Below are 25,825 nucleotides of genomic sequence, written 5' to 3'. Positions count from 1 at the left end.
TAACAAAGTATACCTATATTTTGGATTCATCCCCACCATGGTTTTTCCCTTAACCGGGTTTTCCACGCACAAAAATCTTGGTGTTATGTGTGTTTATGATGTGTTGTTGATTTGTGCTTTCATGTTTAATTATTAGATCTAAGAATAAGTTGTAGTAGTGTAAGTCTTTGTGACAACTGATTCACCCCCCTTCTTAGTTGTCTGACCTATTTCTATCTTGGGTTGTCAAAAGCCCTAGTCTTGAGCTAGGACTAGGGAAATCAATTCTTTAGTCCTAAGAAATGGGACTCCAACATGAGGGAGAGATAGTGAAGGTGATCAAAATGTGAGGTTGATAGGTGGTGTGAGTAAAATTAGGATAGATACTAGGCATCAAACATAAGAGTACCAAAGTGAGGTCTAGCTGAGGACAAAATTATATACAAATACAATTTATGAGACTAAATTTAGCCTCCACTTTAGTGGGAGAATGTGACTAAGCATACTCACAGTAAAGTACAAAGTTTCATTGAAAACTTTCACCAAGATATGAAAGAGACAAAACACATAGAGGCCCCAGGACTTTATGATCTTACTACACTAATATCAAGACAAAAGGGACAACACATGAAATGAAAGAAAGAGAGAGCATGACTGCACTAACCTAGTAAGATTTTCTTACTATGAGTCATGAAAAAGAAAAATACCAAAATACAAAGAAAAAGGCTTAGTCTGCAAAGTAACTTAAGTATGCATAAAGTGTAACATTGAGCGGAGTGTATGTCCCCACATTAAAGTGATTGCATACACCTTATTGGGAGAAACTTATTTGAGGTACCATGCATCCAAAAACACAAGCATGTTACCACAATGAGGTGTCCCCTTGAAGGGACAAATCAAAGGATAATGTTCACAAAACATACAGGATAAAATAACATAAGGGATCCACTAACTCTAGGGTTGGTATGCTCTTATGATAAATAATTTATATAAAGAATATTTGTATTAAATTGACCTCATCCCACAAAGGTGGAACTACAAGCACAATGAAATAAGAGAACAAGTGTCATTTAGAGTCAATATGGAAGAGACCAAAAAGATATCTCAATGCTTTGCATCATCCCCAAGTAGAGACACAAGGAACACAACATATATAAGAATTGAGATACAAATAGAAGAATGTTACAATAGATTCAACCTCTTTATTACCTTCCACCAACAAAGTAACAAGGGTCATTCAAAGAGAACCTAACATAATATAAAAACCTATCAAGAAACACATCATAGGGGAATCACATTACGAATAAGAAAACATACAAAAGAGAATCTATGACACGAATGAAGCTAGTCAAAAAAAAAATCTGCCTCCCAATATTCTTGAACATCATTTCATAGGGATGGTGGACAAGATACAAGAGGAGTCACTTTGAGCACAATACATGGAGCTACTGCAAGTTCCAAACAAGGATCATACTCTGATGATGAGTCACTTTGTTTGTCACTAGGAGCTACAATTAATTCTTTTGAAAAATGTGAAGATTATTCATGATTAATCTCAACAAGTTCATACATATCATCAGAATCACTATTTTTAGATTGAACAAGATTATCATCATCTGCATAATCATCTAGATATAATTAAAATAAGATCTCTTAGTCAAGATTTGAAATTTTTTAGGATCAACAGACATAGGCTTTGTTTTTTCCCCATATAGGAGAAAAAATAGAAGAAACCCCGTTAGGTTTAGAGAGACTAGATGCCAAGTGATTTCCTTTGTAGGAAGAAGGAGGTGAGACTAAGATATATATAGGTGGAATAGGAGTAGGAAGAATACCAAGTCCATTATGAGGAGGAGGAGGAATATCCATGGGTGTAGGGTCTCTAGGTTTACTCAAGGACATGATAATCTCATTTTTCTGTTTATGATAAGATAAGAAAAGGATGTCATTCTAAGGCTTAAGAGGCTCAATTTGTTTAGGGCAAAAGTATTTAAGAGTGAAATTGTCATTCTTAACCATGGGTTAATAAAGGATATGATTAATTGTTATGATAGTGGCATTATGAGGAAATTTTAAACATTTATGTATTGTAGAAGGCATAACTTTCATGGAAGAGAGCCAAGGATATGCCAACTTCATACAAAATTGATCTGATGTAGGAATAATAGAAAATGTGAGATATAAGAACTTAGTACCAACCTCAATAAGAAGACAAATGGAACCCAATATTAGGGAAAGAGAAATAATCATAAATCTTTACCATAACTTCAGATTTATCATATGTAACTTGATGCAATTATAAATATAAAGATGATCTTTAGTAATCACATTCACCATACACACTGAATAAATAAGGACCCCTCATGAGAGTTTGTCTTTGATCTTCACAATGATATATAACGGACCATTAGGTGCAATAATAGTCTTAGTAGGATCAAAAGTAATACATGTATTTTAGAGGTGTAGGTTTGTGAACAAGGTTCACAACATTATTAGATTCCATACCAAGGTCACTGGGATAAAAATCAAGAGGCTCAAACTCAACAACATTGGTAGAATGAGAAGGCAAAAAATTGGTAAAGATATGGAGGTTTTTATTAGGAGGTACTATAGATTTGCCATTGCCACTAGCTATGGATATAGTAATCTTATCAATGAATTAGATTGGATCTTATTTCTCAACTTGTAACACTTCTTAGTATCATGGCTAGGTTGACAATGATATTGACAAAAATCTTTGGTATCATGGTAAGGTGGAAATGGTTTGGAAGTTTCAATTGGCTTAATGGGAGGAAGTGGAAACACATTAGCATTCACTAATTTCAACATTATACTATGCAAAGAACTAGAAAGAGGAGTTAATTCTTTTTTAAAGTATTTGGATACATGATGTCATGGTTGCCACTTGATTGTTGATGGTGTCATTGATCTTGATGAAACCTTTGTTAGGTTTGAACTTCACAAACAATTATTGAGCATTCTCATTCTTACCAATCGGAGCCATTGAAGAGTATAATTCAAATTGAGTCACTTCAAGTTGATAGTTATGAAGCACTACACACAATTGTGTAAAAAAAGTAAACTCCAAAAATAGAAGCTTATCTCTAATGTCTTTTTGTAAATTAGCAATAAAAATTCTTTGAACATCATGATCAGCCACTTGATAGTAATCTGTGAAAGCAAATTTTTATATCTACCAATAAAATTAGTCACTTTTTCTTTAACTCCTTGCTTACAATGAATCAAATCAGTCAAAGTAATCTTAGGACCAATGTTATTTTGAAATTGTTGAATGAAATAATTAGCCAATTATTGAAAAAAATTAATGGAATAAGGAGACAAAAAATTATACCATTGCAAAGCTTTATCTCTAAAGGTTTTAGTAAAAAAATTAGCTATAAATATTTGGTCCTGAGAAAAATTACTACACAAAGTTTGAAATGCCTTCAAATGAGTCAAGGAGTCACCTTTTCCATTATAAAACTTCAATTGAGGAACTTCCACATGCTTCAGAGGAAATGCACAGACAATGTCATTGAATAATGGGTTTGCTACATCAAACGTGGGAACATTAAACTTAGATTGAGTGATGGAAGCCAATTGGTGTTGTAAAGATGTAATAGTTTGGGCTAGGTTATTAATGGTTGCTTTAGTGGATGGATTAAAATTGGACATGTTAGATTATGATGGAGGAGTATTATTATTCTATGTAGGTGAGGTTGAGAATACGAAAGTGGAACATTATGGTATGTTGATAAGGGAGATGGCTGGGAAACAAATGGGAGACTCGGGAAAGGAGGTATGTAAGAATATTGATTAATAGGATTTCCCCCATGACTAACATGTGTACTATTAACATTTTTTGTGGAATTAGTCATGATAGAAGATGTAAATATAGGCACACTAGGCAAAGATGTAGGTATAGGAATGGAATGATTAACTTGACTAGTGGGTTGAGAGTAACCAAGGACTTTGGCACAACCTTTGATTGGCATGATATTAGTGTCAACAATATGAGAAAGGCCATGCAACAAATCCACACTTACTTTATCACATTGCACCATTCTTTTTAATCCTTCCATAAAGGGGATTGCCTCACTTTCCAAGTATTTTTGGCACATCCTTTGTTGAAGATTTTCAAATTCATTGTCAATCTTCTCCAATTGTTCAATGATAACCCTAATTAGTGATTAATCCACATCATGAAAATTATGAGGAGAATGGGGATAAAAGATGTCATTTATTGGATTAGAGGAAGCACCAACATTCTCATGGAACAAGTTATCTAGCTAAGGCTCCATATCCTTAGTGTTTAAACCTTAGTAGACCTCTATTCTATAACTTCTTCTCACTGGAATATTGTATGTAGGACAAATGGTAACAAAATTCATGCACAAAGGAGGGAAAATTTGATGCAAAAATGACAACTATGATTAAACAATATAATTTGTTGTAAAAATTATTAATTAACCAATTAATTAAGCAATTTGAATTGTGATTTTGAATATTAGATGCCTCTAAAATCTGAACATATAATAAATCATAATATTCATACCTGAAAATAGACTTGAAAAATTATCCAACCCACAAGTCAATTTTAGAATAATAAATTAGGGTTTTGTGAAATTAACCATTAAATTTATATAATTCAATTGCAAATAAGATCTATGAGTACAAAAAATAATGTTTAAATGCATATGGATCGGATTTGAGACAATAAATCAGAAATTAGTATGAAGGAAGTCAGGTTCACCAAAATGTTTTGGGTGGAAAATTAGGAATTGGGGTTTAAGATAAGCAAACTACTAAATTGACCAAATTATTACAATACATTGAAAGAGGAGTGAACCCAATATACCTATCCACAATTAAAATAAGGAAAGGGTTGAAATTATAATTGGATTCACTGGTTGGTGATGGTTATCCTTTTTCTTAGTTGAAAATTGGTTGATGGTTGTGTAATTAGGGTAAAAGTATGAATAATTGAAGTCAACTATCAAAAATAGGCTATTATAGATATCTCATGGAGCCACAATGTTAGATCTAGGCAAAATAATATGTTTAGAACCTATTCCCAAATGTTTGACTTGATTTTTTAGGACTAGGTAGTACATATTCACCCTGGTCCTCTGAAATTTCCTTCATCGAAAGCTGAACATGTTCGTCATTGTCGAGTATGCATGTATTCCTAAGTATTGCTCCTGCACCTATTACTTGGACATAGAAAGAGAGGGAAACATTATGGGGAAAGAGGTTTTCCTTAGGTCAAACCCCAATTTAGGAATTAAACTTGAAATCGTAATATGAATTGAAATGGAAATTGCTGCAAAATGGTGTTGAATATCCTAGACAACTGAGGGGGGGTGAATCAATTGTTAATTAGTTTTTTTTACTTATTCCACAAAAGTAGATCTAGTAAACTAATTCCTAATTGCTTAACCATAAATAGATATAAGCATGAGGGAGCACACACATAAAACATACAGATTTTATGTGGAAAACCCAAGAAGGGAAAAACCACGTAGAATGCTAATTCTTAATTATGAAATAACTGTTAGGGTGACATCGATTAAGGTTATTTTTAAAAAAGGGTGGCTCATGGCCCACCTAAAACCACTAAAAAATAGCTCACTGCCTAGAAGAAGAAGAAGGAAAAAGAAATAATTCACCACTGAAGAACAACTACCACAATGTTGCAATGTTGGAAGAAACCTTTGGCCCACTGCCTCTGGTACCAAACAACAACAACACACTAAATCATACTACTCAACCACAAATTCACATAACTTCACACAAATTAACACCAACAAAAAATAGATTTTATTTTTGAATCCACTTCCTTCTATATCCTCTCATTACAATCATCCTTTATTTATACAGATCTCTTGAAATAAGAAGTCTCCCAAGTCGGCCAAAAATAATTCATCGGAACACAATTTGAATTAGGTCTACACTAAACATTCCCATGGTGGAAAGGAATAAGAAATGGACCACACCACAATGCACTTCATCGATCAAAACAATATGTTATCTATATGCCATAATCACCAGAGAAAAATAGAACCTTCAAGGTCAATCAGACCCATAATGAACATATTTGTAATCACTACTCTAGATCACATCATCATTTCTCGAATCAGAATATAACAAAGATGAAGACATGAATAACATAAATCCAAAATAGCATCATCAAAAATAGAAATGCAGAGCATTGTAAATATTTTCTAACAACATCAACACTAAATACACTTCTGAAGCACAACTTTTGGAGCATTAAATCATAAGCATGACATCCCAAGGCAACTTCAAACAACATACCAAAACCTCCATGACTACAATTGCAACAATTCAGAAATGCAAAGCACAAACCAATCACTAAAACATAGAATCAATATGTTGACATTGATGGAAATCATACAAACCACCATCAACATCACATTTGCAACAAATGCTTTCCTTTTGAGGGAAAGATCAGATCTAAAACAAAAGTGTCAATAAAAAGAAATATACGTTGATGAATTTGTGTTTGATCCTCATGCAAGGGTTTTAGGATGTCTTGTAAATTTATTTCAAAGAAGACTGATCATGGATGTCATCTTGAATGCATAAACTTGACTTTACTTTTTCTCTAATGCTTAATGAATGACTGATTGCTTGCTCACTTAAATTTGCTAGACTAGGGCACTCAACGCCTTGGTCCTGAGCTAGGAATAGGGCACCCAACACCCTAGTCATGAGAATTAGGACTCCAACATGTGGGGGAGATAGTGAAGGTGATGAAAATGTGAGGTTTATAGGAGATGTGAGAAAAATCGAGACAAATGCTAGGCATCAAACATTGAAGCACCAAAGTGAGGTCTAGATGAGGATGAAATTGTATGCGGATACAATTTACGATGCTACAAGTGGTAATGTTTGGAGTAACCTATTACTCCTTCTGGTCAAATAATAAATATTATTTGCACATATTTTCTTATTTGCAATTTATCATCAATTTTAACTATGAAAATTACCTAAATTATGTTAATTTAGTTACAAAATTTAATATTTACTGTTAAAATGTGCTTTATGTGTATTCAATGTTTAGACAGTTGCATTATTTGACTAATTGGGTCTTTTGGGAGATTAAGAATGTGGCTTAAAAACTATTTTTTTATTTTATCTTAGAAAGTGAATAGTAAGTGTGTTTTATATTATGAAATTAGAGTCATTTTAAACACTTAGTTTATTTTGCAATTTCTTACTCCAAAACCCTCCTATAGTCGATTTTTGAGTTGTTGATTCGAGAAGATATAGAAGGAAGAATTTTGTAGGTAGAAGCTCACTGACTCTTTCTTGGGGGAATTTTCTTTCAGCTCAAAGGATTCATCCTTCCTTTTGGTGTGTGCAAAATGAATTGGATTTGAAGATTTGATGCAAATTTGAGTTGCACACTTGATTTCTCCTTTTTTTTCATTCTTATTATTTTAAAATTAATTTATTTGATTTGTATGTTAGATTCAAGCACTTTTCTAGTTTAAACCAAACTAGTTCATTGATTCAACAAATAGATTTCAACAAAATTTGAAAACCTTGTCCCATTATGCTATCCTATTTTCGATTGAATGACCCAAATGTGAGTTTGATTGTGGAAATGTGTTGTTGGATGCATGGGAATCAATAAGGTATCTTTGGATTTTTTACTCTTGAAATTTAATTTTTGGGTGTTCTTGAAGGTCCACTCATGATGGAATTACTTTATGCATGGTTTTTGGGATTTTTTATGATATGAAATAAAAGCAAAATTTGATGCTTTATATTTGATATTATGATAGGGAATAATGGAAAATATGTATGAGATTTCTTATTGGGATCAATTTGGATCAGTTTCCATGTTGATATGGTCAATTGAGTATTTTGTACTCAAAAGTGAATATTGAAATTATGTGATGTTGCATTGAGTCACATTTGATTCCTCGTTCATGTGGAATCAGATGAGCCTATGATTAGGTACTAGAGCAGGTTTAGGGAGTGGCTCCCAACATGTCCTCGACCCAAAGTGGATCGTCTCTTAATCAAGTGATAACTAAATAAAACATTGGTGTAAAACATTAATAAGATAATTGGTGACCCTTATATGACTTGAGTGCTCGTATAAGCCAATAATTTTTGGGAATATATGCCTACACATAGAGAGCTAGTTCTTGTCTCATAGAGATATGCCTACTCATTGAGCATTGGATCACGTATGACCACACATTCTCATCCATATGAGAGGATGCTCGGTTCCATGTGGCCCCATCCCTTTGAGAACACATAATGACACCCCCTATAATTTGCACTCTAACATATAAGTCCTACTGTAGATTAAGTAGATACTTGATATGGATATAAATACAATTCACTCTCTCTATTATTAGTCTTATTTGTATGATATTGTATGTCATGTATGCACCATGTATGGCATGTGTGTAAGCCTACCTATCCCCATGTATATTCTTGTATGAGTTCTTGGGTCATGTGACTATCTCCATAAGCATAGTGGCGTGACCAGAGGGTTTGACATAGTTGGGTGGAATTGAAAACCACTATTGGGGACTAATGGACTTGGATTAGAAGACCAACAACATAGGAAAAACTCTCTCTCTCTCATTATTTGATGTTCTTCAATTTAAGAAAAATGTAACTATGTATACTAATTCAAGCAATGTAATAATTATGTAATTATTTATTGGACACTCCTTATGGAGGTTGATGTAATCAAATAATAATGAAATTGAGAAGACTAGCTTTGTGTGTGTTGGTGTTCATGTTGGTATTAGATACAATTTGATACTCTCTCTCTCTCTCTCTCTCTCTCTCTCTCTCTCTCTCTCTCTCTCTCTCTCTCTCTCTCTCTCTCTCTCTCTCTCTCTCTCTCTCTCTCTCTCTCTCTCTATTTTCAATGTTGTATCTTGGAAATGTGTATAGGAACACTTCCACTGGTTCTTAAAATTAACTTATAAGTGTCTTAAAGGGTGTCATAGTCTCCTCTCATTTTTATCATGTGGTCTTATAAGAATTTGAGTGCAATTGAATCAATCCAGTCTTATTTGGAATTCTCCAAAAGCATCTTGTAAAGTGTTGTAAATCTTCCAAGTGCCATGGTTCATGGTTCTTGTTAATTTTAAGATTAGGGCATTATTTTAGGGTATTTTGCAGGTCATTGTATCCCTCCCCATTGATGAGCTCAAATAATGGCTCAATATTGTTTATGTTCTCTATACTTTTACTAGTTTTTACAAAGGTCTATATACTATCTAAGTCCTAAAAACTCTATTAAATAATGATCCTATTATGTTTCCATAAACTTGACAAAATGGCATGAAATTACTCATATATATATATTCCTTTTTGGTTAAAACTACGATCAATGATGAAGTGACCATGCTATGTGATTTATCCATATTAATCTTGCATGTAGTTAGATAAATGTTATTCTAACATGGAATATATATACCTTTGTTTTGTACACACTAATGACATGATGCAGGAGTTAATGAAGAACAGGAAATGGCCAAAGATTCACAACATGAAAGTTCATGCTATTTAGCTGGTTGAAGATAAAGTCTTAGCAAGACGAGTATTGAAGGAGTCAATAGTTGGTTATCTACAACTCAGAGAGTGTAATAATGAAACTTTGATATTCATGTTTGTAGGAGAATACATCTAGGAGGGTTAGTTATGCTAGATTTCCTCTATAGTTGAAACAACTTGATTATTTCCTATTCGGAGTGTAACTCCCTATCCTCTTTCTTATGTTGTAATAAATGGAATCCTCCTAATGTTTTGGGAGTGGACCTGCCAATGGTTAGAGTTAGTTAGGAGTTTCTTTGCTATAAATAAATTTGGATATCCCTTCTCAGGGACAATGAACATCAACTATTTTAATTTTTAGTCTTTAGTTTTATTGTAGAACATTTTTTAGCAAATACTATGATGTAAGAAGTGTTTTCAGATTAATAAGATAATATTCTAGTTTGCAACACTTAGTTGAGTTTTGTGAAGACTTGCTAAGGGGGCCCACTTAGTGAAAATTCCACCCTTTGTATTTAGTAGTTATTCTCCTCCAGTGTTTAGTTTGTTGTCCTGGAGGTTGTTTGTTCCTACAGCCACTGGAAATCATCTTGTAATTGTTCCTGCAACGAAGGAAAACAGAGTGGTTTCTTTCTTGCTTGCTATGGACTAAGTTGTTGTTTTTCTGAATTCAACGTAGTTTCTATTAAAGCATTTCAGTTATTTATTTTCCATGCACTTTACTTTCAGAAATATTTCCTTCCTAGTAGAATGACTACAATGAGGACTTTAGTGCATATACTTTGCTGACCCATTTCAAGTATATGCCCTAGGTTGATAGAAAATGAGCTTTCATGATGATCATATAACTACTTAGTATGGATGTCGAATCCCTAAGTCATGGCCTTAGAGTCTAGTTATTAAAACCATTAAGAGGGACAAACACCCATCCTCTCCTTGCATGTGTCCTAAGTGCCCAATGTTTGGCAAACTAGTTTGTCTACTATGTACCCAAGACTTTCTTGGTATTTTTCATATTCCTTAGGTGCCTCCAGGATGTTTATTCAACTTCAATGCACCCTTGATGTCTAGGTGATTATATTGTACCTTGGTTTTTCTCATTGGTCAAGAAAAATGTACGTTTGAGGGACGACAATTCAATAGACTAGCACCCCAAAAGAACACAAGAATGCCTAAAAGGCACTATCATGACTAGATTAATAGGGCACACTGCACCAGTATCCTAGAGAATTGGTGTTTTGGCAGGGTGCTATAGTCCCTTGTGGGTACTCTTATCTAGTGAAGTTGTTTGATAGGGTTTTCAGTGTCCCAGAGGGTCAATTTGACCTCACCAAAGATGCCTATTAGGGATTGTCTTTTCTTGTAAAACTTTGATGTGTACTATATATGTTTCAAATAATTTTGAGTAGTTTTTATGGTGCCAACTTGCGATTTGATTCTTGCTAGAGGCCAAACATGACACCTAGGGTCTAGTAGAAGCCCTAGTTTGTCGTGTAGACTCTTGTAACTTCTTAGAGGGTCTTGTATGTGTCATATCACCTTGTAGATTCAAGATAATGTTTTTGGAGAATTTTCCCTATTCTTGGTAGATGTTTTATGGTTTAAGTCTTCTACTTGTGCATTGTTGCATGTTGATAAGCTATTGTATGTTTGAGGTTTGGGCTATTGTTCTTCATTGTGTTATATATGTTATCATTAAATTTTTCAAAAAAGGTATTCCATGTGTTCTTATATATTTTAGATCATATACTTGGGGGTTCCTTGGTGGGCATTACATTATGAGTTGAAAATACCTACAAATAGAAGATCGAAACCTAAAAAACCAAAAGTGTCACTGTGTTGATAAGAAACCCACTTTTCTAATAAAAAATGCCATTGTATTCATTGATAGTGTCATTCTACTATTAAATAGAACCAATATATCATGGTCTTGTAAATACTAGATAAAAACTCTAAAAAAATCAAAGGTGTCATTCTCTACATCAATAGCACTAATCTAGCCTAGGACCTCTTAAAATAATAGAAACATTGTTTCTTAGACTAGATGAGTGATTTCTTAGGTTGAATGCATCATTTAGTATCCTAGAATGACCAAATAATAGATCAATTTTTGTTGTTGCATAGTCAAATGCATCATTTTGTACCTAGACTTCTCAAAACACATAATTCTCAAATAAAAAGGTTAAGTTTAGGGATAAGGGATGAATCGCACTAGGCATGCTAGAATGTGCATGATTAAATTTGAATTATGAAAAACAAGAACAAAATAATGAAAGTACCAAATTCACATTAAAAAATTACTCAATAAAGAATTAGATCAATATAATAAATAAACTAATTAAATAATTATCCTTCCAGACAATCTCATATTTCTCCATTGTTTATGTATCCAATGATTTTATATGTGAGTTGCTCAATTCTCAAGAATAACTTTGTGATATAGCAAAGTGATAGTATGATATATAGCATGAATTCCAAAAAAATTGTGGAGATTCTAAAAAATTATGGAGAGATTGATTGGAAAATCAATGGATATTTATTATTGAGAGGAAAAGATGAATGTGCACATGACATATTACATAGTTGAGACAACACAACATGGATAAGTGGAGTGAATTTGATTGATGAGTAGATTGGAAGTTACTTTGAGAGCAAAATAATATAATGGATGTGCATGAAGAATTACTAATAGAATTAAATAAATAAATTTTTTTAATTTGATGTAATGGTTGGAGAAAAAATAAAATATTTATTTTATTTATTTCTAGAGAAAATAAAAAATAGAAAAAGAAATTAAATAAATTATATTAATTTATTTTATATATAAAACAATAGCTAATTAAATAACTAAAATTAATTAATCATAGTGGATAAGAAGAATAAATGAATCAATAAAAAAATTAAAACTATTTAATTAATGTGAAGAATAAAATTTGATGAAATAAATAAATAATTAAAAATATTTGATTATTCTAGATGAAAGGATGTGGTCTTAACTTAAATAAATAATTAAAATTATTTAATTAATTTCGATAGGAGAATAGAATAATTGATAAAATATAATTAAGTGGTAAGATAGAAATGTATTATTCATATATAGGTGTCTACATGTTGAAGGCTATCAGGTATGAAAAGGTTTTGTAAACTTTACCAATTAATTGTACATTGACTATCTTGGGTTGTAATATTTTGATAGTGGTAACCTTCTAAAATTTGATATAAAATATTAATATATAGATGTGATGTTTGTGAACTATTGTAGAACTCTATTTCTCTAATGTGGTCCATAATAATATTCAATGATGAAATCCATGATAAGTCCTTTACTAGTATTCATTTCCACTGGATTAGATATTCTTTGTATTTTTTTTTTTTTTTTTACTAGATCTAATTATATTGTCCAAAATCCGCTCTATCTATTTTCTTGGTTGTTGCGGTTGTTAATCTTTGAAATAAAATTCTATAGTGTGTCACTTGGTCATACTTCATGATACTAAGAGAGATCTACAATTTTTAATATAGATGATATATCAATTCTTTCTAGTATCTCAACCTCATAAGTATTTCAGGAATCAAACTTCTAAGAATATTACATGGAATAAACTTCCCTATCTTTAGCTCAAGCTATATGTGCACATTGAAAATCTTTCCTTTCTTAGATTTACCATAACTTCATCCCAAATAGAAATTCTTTTGCGCCTTCCATTTTCATCTTCCTATTCCTTGTATTTGTTGTTCATTGTCTCTAAGTGTTCTCTTACTTAATTGTAACTATTTCCATGCACCCTATAAATTATTCTACTTTTGAACTCCTTTTCTTTTCCTTATTGATGTCTATAGGCTTCACTACTCCTCTAGGTTACAATCTAGTGACAATTTTGTATGGTTTATTCCATTTTCTTCTATTCACCAAATTATTGTATGGAAACTATGCTCATGGAAGAATTATATCCTAATTTCTCATCTTATCTCCTAATAAGCATGACAACAGATTGTCAAAACTATTGTTTACTACTTTTGCTTTTCCATTGATTTGAGGGTAAAATGTTTAATTAAATCTTAGGCTGGTCTTCATCTTCTTCCATATTGTTTTCAAAAATATCTCTGAACTTTGTATCCCTTTCTAAGACTATGCTCCATGGTAATCTATGAGATGTGTTTGAAAAATAAGTCAACATGTACAATATCATGGGTCTTATTGCAAGGAATAAAATAGACCACACCATCTTAAAAAATTATATATTACCACAAATATATAACCATTTCATCTCTACTTTTTGGTAGTCCCATGAAATGCATATCTTTATGTTACTATCAAACGTTGATACAATATAGTATTTTGACTACTCCTCTTCTAAACTTCACAAACTTACTACATTATTGAACAAATTTTCTTATATTCTTATATATTTCAGGCCAAAAATAATTTTCATTCACCAAATCCACTATCTTATCTACACCAATGTGACATGATAATCCACAATTATGTTTCTCCTTGATCAAGTTCACCCACATTGAAATCCTAGCAAAGCACAATTGGTTCTCTCTAAATATAATTCCATCCTAAATGATATAATCCCATGGGGTTGTCACTGACTGGGAAATATCATATCACGTGTGTTCATATTGGGGGGCTTAATATCTCGAAAATGAGGGTACAATATATTGCCTATCTGTGGAAATAGGGGGGTTTTTAATTCGAGCTGTGAAAAATGCAATATTTGGCGAAAATAGAGGGGCCTTTAATTCAGGTTGTGTATTGGGAGGGGGTGGAAAAAAAGGATTCTAGGGCAATATTTTTTGAAAACAGGGGGATTCTTTAGTATTCCATGAATGCACGTGATATAACCCAGGTTCACTAAGTAAAGCCCTCGTGTATAATCCAAACACTTACTCTTTGTAAAAAATTGCCTTTGGTAATAGTCATCTTTTCATGTCATTTCATTTTGAACATGGTTATGTTGAATACCCACACCTTTTAAAGATAGTCACATGACCAATTCTGTTGGTTATTTTAGTTTAATTTGACATCTTGAAATTTAATTATTCTCTTAGTTTGGAATGCTTCTTTTGAATAAAAAAAGTGAAAATTAAGATTTTAGAGTTTTGTCGTTTATGGGCCAATTTAATTCCTCATATGCATAATAGATTATAGGAAAAAAAAAAGTCCATAACAAGTGGTCTATAGATTGTGGTTTAAATAATCAACATGAGATTTCACACTAAAAATATTTTTGTTACAAGTTAATGGTAACCATGAGGAACACAAGTGTACTATTTATAATAGATAAGTTTAATATGGCCAAGTTTGAATATTTTGATCAAATTTGACTATTTAATTAGAAAATTTGAACATGGCTAAACTAGCTCCAAAACGGCTCACTAACCTTTGTGTTATACACTTTTCTAAAAAATAAAAGACGCAGCTAGTTCTGTTGAGGACGACCAAGATCTGTAATTTTCGACTAACCTTCGTATTATGTGGAAATCATGACTTTTAAAGCCAATTTAGCCACAACCAAAAAATTTAAGGGATTTTTCTTCCTTCTGGCTTTTGACGATGAAACTAATTGTATATAAAAAAAAATTAATAAAATTTGATTAAATTGACCCAACTAAAAAATAACTTTTAAAATTCTTAAATGATACTGCTTGCCAAAAATAATTAAATGTCAATTTAAGAATTAATTTCACAAACTTAGAGATCGTGTGATATTTTAATTCTAAAACCTTAATTTTTTCTTAAAGAAATTATTTCTATTATGTTGAAAAAGCAAACTCACATGTTAGAGTTCAAGAATTGTAAAATGAAACATAATCCCTTTTGTAAAATGAAATCTCTCGTATTTTATATCCTTTGAAGTGAGATTAGAAAGTGCCCCTTTGTAGGGTGTGAAATGAACTTCATAAGCTGTTCTAGAAACTAAATGTTGGGAGACTAAACAATAGTTAGACAATTGATGTGGAAGTCAATCCTATCATAGGAATAGGTCTCCAAAATATGCTCTAGATCCTATTCAAAAAATGATTGGTATTGTCACCAAAACAAAGACCAAGAAGAGTTCATGGCATTTGGACTTCTTTGATGACTGCATTAGGCAACACTGAAAATATGGTATTTTGCATTTTATTTCAGGTCCATGAGGATATTCTTATGCATCACAACCCTTTCAATTGACCTATGCTGTTCATATTCTTGGATCCACAAGCATTGCTCTTGGGCATATGAAGAAAAGCATTGCATAAAAAATAAGATAATTAATGATCAATTGAAGAGATTAGTGATGTTCTTAATTAAAGGTAAAACAGGTTTTGAAGAGATCTAAAATCATATTTAAATGATTTTTTTTTGAGATTCGAATGTAGACATTAATGATATCATTCAGAAAGGTGGTAGGTATTTTTCTAAAAGATTAATTCATGAATTTATCCGCATTATAACAAAATCAATTGAAAATGCTAAATCCCTGATGTTGAGGAATTTTTCGGCAAATAAGACTACTTTAGCACCACCAAAGTGGTAAAAATGGCAACTCAAACAATAGAAATTTGGGATTCTTCTTATTAATGTATCTGTATTTTTGCCTTCATGTTACAAGAGCCTTCCTGTTTTGAATATCATCATGTCATCTGGTTCAGAAATTACCATTTCAAACTATGATTGGATGGACTTCAAGTTACCATTAACACCAATGACAGTTTTATTTAGACCACAAATTCCAAATGATGTAAATTCAGAAAATGGGTTCACTGCAAAAACTTCAGAAACTTCCAAGCAAATCCAATTCACATATTTTCCGCTGGTTATTCTTTATCTTGGATTCCACAAATAAGCGACATTTGTCTTCTATTGGGCAGCGAATTGAAGATCTTGCAATTCTTAATGTGTGAAATCGTACAGAGCAATTCTTTATTCTTGATAGACTTTTTGTAAAGGTTTTCAAAGACACGAAGCTTCCAAGGTGGTCTGCCAAGTTTATAGTGGGTGGTGGTTAGTGTAGATGACATGATTATTCATGTCTACAATTATAACAAGAACAACAAAGTCAATAAAGAGTTATATTAAAGCACGGACACATGGTGACATTCAGCTTGTTCTTTGTTATATCAAAGACCATTTCTATCTGCAACAGTATATAACAAAAATGGATGATGTTACATATGTGTGAGTAGATATAATCCACTTAGATGTCACTAAGCTTTTGTATGTTCTACTGTCATTTGACTCTTACTGACATAGGAGTCAAGATAGTATAGTATGTTCTATTATCATTTGACTCTTACTGACATAGGAGTCAAGATAGTATAGTATGTTTTACTATCATTTGATTCTTACCGACATAAGAGTCAAGATAGTAAATGGTGCATAAGTCGATAGGAATGATCCATGAAATAAATGTTCCAATCTTGAGGGGACAAATAATAATTGTAACTCTAAATCACTTGAGTATAGCTTTGAGAAAAATAAAAAAGATTGTGATGATTGCATTCATTGACCCCCATATCATTTTTATTGGTAGAATAAGTTTGTTAAAATTCAAATAAAAAAAATGGGGCTATATACATGAAGGGAAGAATACACCGGTTCTCCTCAAGTACAAAGTGTTGAACAACATAATTCTAAGGCATAGAAAGATTGCATATGCTATAAATCTTTCCCTTCCACTTAGAATCCATTTTTTTAGATGGGATGTTGGTGAATACTACATGGGGACATACATTTTGCAAAGGTTGTTAAAAAAATAATATTTCAAGTACTATAGAGCCTTCACGCATATCATTTTAGAATCCTTGATAGTTGATTTGACTATGGGGAAGAATGCAAACAAGGTCAAGGGCTACAAGTGCTCATATATTTTGAATCATATAAATCTTGATGACTTTCAAACCAATAGTATGGTAGATGCTTTTAGGGAAGAGATTGTGAAGAGGATATAGAAGGATACTGCTACATAAGAAATATCCTTGATTTTTTATAGAAGTTATAATGAACTATGTGAAACTAGGTCCAGAAGCATAAGTACTAAAGAAGATAAATAGTGATTGAGAAGTTTGTAAAGGACCTATATTGTAATCTTTTCCCAATGATTTTGGAGATAGAATGAGTAGATCTTAATTTGAATGTAGCCTATCAAGCCTTTTCATTTGCAATAAAGGTTTGAGGAGGGTGTACAAGACACTTATGAAGTATACACACATAAATCCTGCCATGCATCCATAAATCAAATGTTTAGTCAAATGTAATAGGAGAATAGGACTAAACATACACAAAGACAAAGTGTCGTTTGGTATTTCTTTTCTATTTTTTCTCTTATCAAGGATTAAGAGGAATAGATTTTCATCTTACTCATTCCAAATACCTTTAAATTTATAAATCAATCTCTCTAAGAGTTGGAAAACTACAATTGGATACAATATACCATTTTTTCTCTATGTCTAGGTTTCCATTTTTATGGTGTTTCCCAAACTCAATCATCTTTTTCCATATTTCTATGTAGTTAACTCACTAAATGCCTAATGAATTTAATATGTGTTTCATATCTCTTGTGCTTGTTCGATGGCGAGGCATCATTAATAACCAAACCAAACACATCTATCCAAATAAAAGGTCAACAATCATCAAGAATGTGATTTTTATTCCTTTGAACATCACACCTTCCTACATTGTGATTACAAATTCTCAGTTAGGTGAGGAATGAAAATTACTCAAATTTATCCATGTTGGCATTGAGTTGTCATTGATAACAATTGGTATTGCAGGCAGGCTACTGGTAGAGGTATGTCATCTGGTATGAATGAGAGTGCACCAGTATGGTGGAAGACAAGTAGTTATTGAGACTATCAATGACATCACCAGTATGAGGTGAGATGCATGTGTGTGTTGGCATGTTGAGTGATAACCGATGGAGTTTAAACCGGTCTGGAGTTTGGCTGCTTGTTTATGATGAAGAGGAAGAATGTTAAAGTAATCACAAATCACCGGAGGTGAAGATGTGCTATTGGCGAAGTGTGAACTACCGGTTAGAAGGAGGAGAAGGTCACGGGTAAAGGCATGTACCGATATGAGTTTGTTGAATGTTCAAGTATGAACCGACTATGTGTCAATGAGCTAAGTGGTTGACCGTTGTGATGCCATGTGGAGGTGAGCTGGAAAACATGCAGAGGTCAGTGAATACTCCATCGACATGGTTGTTGAAACAACTAGTTGACATTAATGAAACAACCAAAAATCACGGGATTGTAACTGACTGATGCGGCTCGAGGAAGAAAGAATAACAAAGGAAGATCAGGGAGTAGTTGGTGCCTGGATCAAAGAAAAAGAAATTAGATTGCAAGAATATCTCGAGAAGGAAACAACTGATCTTTTTAAGAGCTGACAAATTTCAAGGTAGAAAATCATGTACGAGATTTTTATCTTTAGCAAGTATGCATTGGATAATGGAAAACATGTACAGATGCATTCTTGGAGTACAAGTGATCAATCCAAGATAGACTAGATTGGATCTCATGCAGATTGTGTCGGGTAAAGGAAACCCTAACTGCTTCAAGTTTGAATTGTTTCTTGGCGAAAAAACTCAAGTTTAAATATGATGATTTGAGACTGTTGTAGTTGTTGTTGCAGAGTGAAGATCTGACTGATAAGGAGAAGTAGTATAAACCGGTGTAGGGAACAACCGATAGAGTGTGCATTGATCACATAGGTGACAAAACAAAGGTCATGCCTGATTAACAGTGATCAAGTGTGAGTTGAAGGTGAAAAAGAATTTGTGAGAGGGGATTTAGAAAAGTTATCAAGTACTATAGAGCCTTCACGCATATCATTTTAGAATCCTTGATAGTTGATTTGGCTATGGGGAAGAATGCAAACAATGTCAAGGGCTACAAGTGTTCATATATTTTGAATCATATAAATCTTGATGACTTTCAAACCAATAGTATGGTAGATGCTTTTAGGGAAGAGATTGTGCGGAGGATATAGAAGGATACTGCTACATAAGAAATATCCTTTATTTTTTATAAAAGTTATAATGAACTATGTGAAACTAGGTCCAGAAGCATGAGTACTAAAGAAGATAAATAGTGATTGAGAAGTTTGTAAATGATCTATATTGTAATCTTTTCCTAATGATTTTGGAGATAGAATGAGTAGATCTTAATTTGAATGTAGCCTATCAAGCCTTTTCATTTGCAGTAAAGGTTTGAGGAGGGTGTACAAGACACTTATTAAGTATACACACATAAATCCTACCATGCATCCATAAGTCAAATGTTTAGTCAAATGTAATAGGAGAATAGGACTAAACATACACAAAGACAAAGTGTCGTTTGGTATTTCTTTTCTATTTTTTCTCTTATCAAGGATTAAGAGGAATAGATTTTCATCTTCCTCATTCCAAATACCTTTAAATTTATAAATCAATCTCTCTAAGAGTTGGAAAACTACAATTGGATACAATATACCATTTTTTCTCTATGTCTAGGTTTCCATTTTTATGGTGTTTCCCAAACTCAATCATCTTTTTCCATATTTCTATGTAGTTAACTCACTAAATGCCTAATGAATTTAATATGTGTTTCATATCTCTTGTGCTTGTTCGATGGTGAGGCATCATTAATAACCAAACCAAACACATCTATCGAAATAAAAGGTCAACAATAATCAAGAATGTGATTTTTATTCCTTTGAACATCACACCTTCCTACATTGTGATTACAAATTCTCAGTTAGGTGAGGAATGACAATTACTCCAATTTATCCATGTTGGCATTGAGTTGTCATTGATGACAACTGGTATTGCAGGCAGGCTATCGGTAGAGGTATGCCATCTGGTATGAATGAGAGTGTACCGGTATGGTGGAAGACAAGTAGTTATTGAGACTATCAATGACATCACTGGTATGAGGTGAGATGCATGTGTGTGTTGGCATGTTGAGTGATAACCGATGGAGTTTAAACCAGTCTGGAGTTTGGCTGCTTGTTTATGATGAAGAGGCAGAATGTTAAAGTAATCACAAATCACCGGAGGTGAAGATGTGCTACCGGCGAAGTGTGAACTACCGGTTAGCAGGAGGAGATGGTCACGGGTAAAGGCATGTACCGGTATGAGTTTGCTGGATGTTCAAGTATGAACTGACTGTGTGTCAATGAGCTAAGTGATTGACCATTGTGATGCCATGTGGAGGTGAGGTGGAAAACATGCAGTGGTAAGTGAATCCTCCATCGACATGGTTGTTGAAACAACTAGTCACCATTAATGAAACAACCAAAAATCATGGGATTGTAACTGACTGATGCGGCTCGAGGAAGAAAGAATAACAAAGGAAGATCAAGGAGTAGTTGGTGCTTGGATCAAAGAAAAGAAATTAGATTGCAAGAAGATCTCGAGAAGGAAACAACTAATCTTTTTAAGAGCCGACAAATTTCAAGGTAGAAAATCATGTACAAGATTTTTATCTTTAGAAAGTATGCATTGGATAATGGAACACATGTACAGATGCATTCTTGGAGTACAGGTGATTGATCCAAGACAAACTAGATTGGATCTCATGCAGATTGTGTTGGGTAAAGGAAACCCTAACTACTTCAAGTTTGAATTGTTTCTTGGCGAAAAAACTCAAGTTTAAATATGATGACTTGAGACTGTTGTAGTTGTTGTTTCAGAGTGAAGATTTGACTGATAAGGAGAAGTAGTATAAACTGGTGTAGGGAACAACTGATAGAGTGTGCATTGATCACATAGGTGACAAACCAACAAAGGTCATGCCTGATTAAGAGTGATCAAGTGTGAGTTGAAGGTGAAAAAGACATTGTGAGAGGGGATTTAGAAAAGTTATCAACAAAGTCAAGTTGCAGAGTGGGTGGAGAGAATACAAACTGGCAGAGGAGAATATTGTAAGGTTGCAAAACTTCATTTGCAACAGTGATTTAATTTGTATATCTGAGATTGATATTGTTTTCACTAAGTTGTAGCTTAGTGCAAGGGTTGTAGCTCCTTTAGGTTGTAGCCCATAAATTGTGCAGGGGTTGGTGCTCATAAATCAGGGGTTGGTGATCCTTGGGTTGGTGCCCTAAATATTGTAATTAGAGTTTCATTATGAGGCTAGATTGGAGTAGAAGATCTCCAACAGCTATTCTCACCGAGGTTTTTCCCACATTGGGTTTTCCTCGTATATATCTGGTGTTGTGTGATGTATTCTTGTTCATGTTTGATGTTAATGTTTTAGCTAGTCCTTTCACACACTCTACTTGCATTGTTTAAGTTACCGGTTAGCATTCATCTTGTCCTCTACTTTACCAGTATCTCTCTGTTAAAGAAAAAGAGTTTAAATCACTGATTCACCCCCCTCTGAGTGATCCATTGTGTCCAACAATTGGTATCAAAGCATAGGTACCCTGTTTTATGAAAAGCATTCTCTAGCTTGGGTAGATCCTGTTAGGTGCTCACAATGGCAAGAAATGAATCTGCTTCCTCAAAAGTTCCTATGTTCGATGGTGTCAACTATGCCTTTTGGAGTAGAAGAATGGAAACCTATTTGTCCTCTCTATGTTGTGATGTATGGATGTCGGTTGTAAATGAATATACAGTTCCTAATAATCCCCCTACTGATCCAGATGTTAGGAAGGAATATGAGAACAATGCTAAAGCTAAGAATGTCATATTTAGTGGGTTGTTCGATAATGAGTTTGTTAAAGTCATGCACTGTTCCTCTGCCAAGGAAACTTGGGATAAACTGCAGAAGATATTTGAAGGTGATGCTAAAGTCAAGGAAGCCAAGTTGCAAACATTGAGAGCACAACTTGAGGGTCTTAAGATGAAAGATGAAGAGAAGATAGTTGACTATCTGCAAAGGGTTGATGAAAAAATAAATACCATTACAGGGCTTTGAGAAGAAATAAAAGATGAGGTGGTAGTGAAGAAAGTACTTAGATCTCTTACATCTAACTATGATACAAAAGTCTTAGCAATAGAAGAAGCAAAATATATGAGTCTTTACAATGGATGAGTTGTATGGCTCCCTAACTATTTATGAGATGAGGACTGTCGGTATTGATGCTGTGAAGAAAGAAGTTGCTTTCAAGACTTCAAGAAAAGGAAAAGAAGAATTTACCCATGATGCAATTGGCGAAGACTCTGATGAGATCATGGAAAAATTTGTCAGAAGACTCAAGATAGGTTCAGGAAAATATAAAGGTAAACTGCCTCTTAAATGTTTCAACTATGGAAAGATTGGACATTTTGCTGCTAAATGTCCTTATGGTGATAAGAATGAAGATGATCAATCAAATGGTAGTAGATCATTTAGTAAGGATAGGAAGAAAAATGTCTATCGACATTGTAGAAAAGGCTATCGGAAGCAGAGCAATCTTTACACACATGTAGATGATACCACAGATGAGGAAAGTGCCTTAGATGACTTTTGTAGTGGAGATGAAGTCAGAGAAAACCTTTTTATGGCTCAAGAGGTATCGGTAACTAAAGAAGTAGAAGAAGAAGAAGAAGAAGAGAAAGAAGGAGAAGTAGACCTTGAAGCAGAACTCATTAGTGCCCTAGATGAGCTAAAGAAAACAAGAAGAGACTTAAAGAAGGTAAAAAGGGTTGCAGCTGAAGAACAAGAATCGCTAGAGCAATCTCTTGAAGAGTCCAAGAGAACTATTGCAGATCTAAAACTCCAGTTGGAAGAGGCCAAGAGGATGTGTGAAGTCACCGGTACGAGTCTGAGTGAAAAGGAAAAGGAACATCAGAATCTAGAATTAGAAATAGTGAAACTCCATAAGGACTTAGAGAAAATTTAGGAAGAAATAAAAGTGAGAAGCAAATTTGAAGGCAACACTGGAGCCCTGGACAAGATGCTGAACAAACAAAAGCAATCCAATGATATCGATGGCTTAGGTTTTCAGGAAGGTCAAAGCTCAAATAGAAAAGACACATCTGATAAGGAGAGACAATTCACTTCCTCAAATAAAGGTGAAGAGAAGAACACATTCATGGTAGGCAAGGACACTAGCAACAAGACATATGCATATGCTGCTAGAAATCGCCACACAAACCGGTATGCTCAATCAATGAATCGGAGACCATACTCAATGCATTGACATGGAAATACAAGGAGAAATGCAAGTAGTGATCCTGAAGGATTCACAAGGGTGAGAAGCATGAAAGGAAGACCCCTAGTGAGGCAATCGTTTGCGGGTTCAAGAAAACCTAAGAGGTATGTTCCAAATTTTCATGGTTATATTCACCGGTGTAATAAGTTTGGTCATAGAATGGCAGATTGTAGGAAAATGAGTGTCAACCCTAGTTTTGAGAGTAGAAACTCATTTGCTGCATTACAAAGTACAAATGTCACATGTTATAATTGCAAGGAGTTTGGTCACAAGAGTTATGAATGTAGGAGTAATATGTAAATTTTCTACAAGAATGCATTGAGTACATCTTATAGTGCTAATGTGAAATGCTATAAGTGTCAAAATTTAGGTCACATAGAAAGGTATTGTCAGCTGAGAACTGACAAGCAAAAGAGAATTTTACCGGATGTGAAGCTGGAAACAAAAATGGAACACAAAGCGACAGGAGAGGAAAAGAAAGAAGAAAAACTGATTTGGGTAGAGAAGGAGAAAAACAAGACAGAGTCCAGCCTGATTGCATAGACTACTCTACATGCTAAAAGGAGGAATTTATGGGTAGTTGATAGTGGTTGCTCAAATCACATGACCAGAGATAAGAAAAAGTTCATCAAGCTTGATGATTGGAATGGTGGTTCAGTCCGGTTCGGTGACAACTCCTCCATCAAGATCAAAGGCTGAGGTACACTGAATATTGATGAAAAGCTCAAGGTTCATGATGTGTACTATGTGGAAGGTTTGAAGCATAACCCGTTGAGTATAAGTCAGATGTGTGACAAAGGGTACAGGTTCTCATTTGACTCTATCGGTTGCCAGATAAGGATTGCTATGAGTCCTAATGCATGATGGGACATGTTTATGAAAGTTGGTTGTGGCATCGGAGACTAGGCCATGTGAATTTTGATAATCTGGTTAAGATAAGAAAGAACCGGTATGTGAGAAACATACCTCAGATCATAAAATCAGCAAGCACATTTTGTGATGAATGTGTCAAAGGTAAGAAAGCAAAAGTCAGATTTAAAACAAAAAAATATAACACCTCAAGACCTTTGGAGTTGATACATACAGACTTATGTGGGCCAACAAGGACAAGAGCATTGGCCAGAGAAAGGTATTTCATGATGTTCATAGATGATTACTCAAGAATGACTTGGGTAACCTTCCTGCATGACAAGTCACAAGCATTTGAGAGATTCAAAATTTTCAGGAAGATGGTGGAAAATGAAAGTGGACACCAGTTAAAATGCTTAAGATCTGACCAAGGTGGAGAATTTTCTTCAAATGAATTTGTTGACTATTGTGAGAAAAATGGAATTCAAAGACAGTAGTCAGCTGCAAGGAAAACTCAACAAAATGGGGTGGTAGAGAGGAAAAATAGGACAGTGAAGGAGATGGCTAGGACAATGTTGAATGAGGCCAACATACCAGATATATAATGGAAGGAAGCAATTCATACTATTGTCTACACTTTAAACTGAGTTCAGTTAAGGGTGAATAGTAGAATGACCCCTTATGAGTTATGGAATGAAAGGAAACCATCACTCAAACACTTTAGTGTGTTTGGAAGTAAGTGCTTCATCAAGAAAGATGTTGATGGCTTGGGAAGTTTTGATTCCCGGAGTGATGAAGGAATTTTCTTGGGATAATCAGCCAACAGTAAGGCCTACAAATGCTACAACAAGAGATTGAGAAGAGTGGTTGAGAGTGTACATGTGAGAATAGATGAATACTCACACATAGGACAATTTGCACCTGCACCCTACATTGATGAGTCAAATGTGGAATATGAAGAACAATCTAACAATGGACCGGTAGAATATGTACCAAACAAGATTCCCAACTGGTCTATGCAAAAGAAACATTTGGAAGAACAAATCATAGGAGATAGGAATGAAGGTGTGTAGACCAGAAGGAGATTAGCTCGGGAAGGTGAATAGGTAAATTTTTGTCTCATGACTGAAGTAGAGCTCAAAATTTTTAATGATGCTAGCAAAAGAAAGAAGTGGGTAGAGGCCATGGATGAAGAACTAAGACAAATTGAGAAAAATCAGATTTGGGAACTTGTTCCTAGACCAGCAGAAAAGAATGTCATAGGTACCAAATGGGTCTACCGGAACAAGATGAATGAAGAAGGTAAGATAGTCTGGCATAAAGCAAGGTTAGTTT

The sequence above is a fragment of the Cryptomeria japonica genome, chromosome 6, assembly GCF_030272615.1.
Source record: "Cryptomeria japonica chromosome 6, Sugi_1.0, whole genome shotgun sequence".
NCBI classification, from domain to species: domain Eukaryota; kingdom Viridiplantae; phylum Streptophyta; class Pinopsida; order Cupressales; family Cupressaceae; genus Cryptomeria; species Cryptomeria japonica.
Note: the sequence above shows the minus strand (reverse complement) of the source record.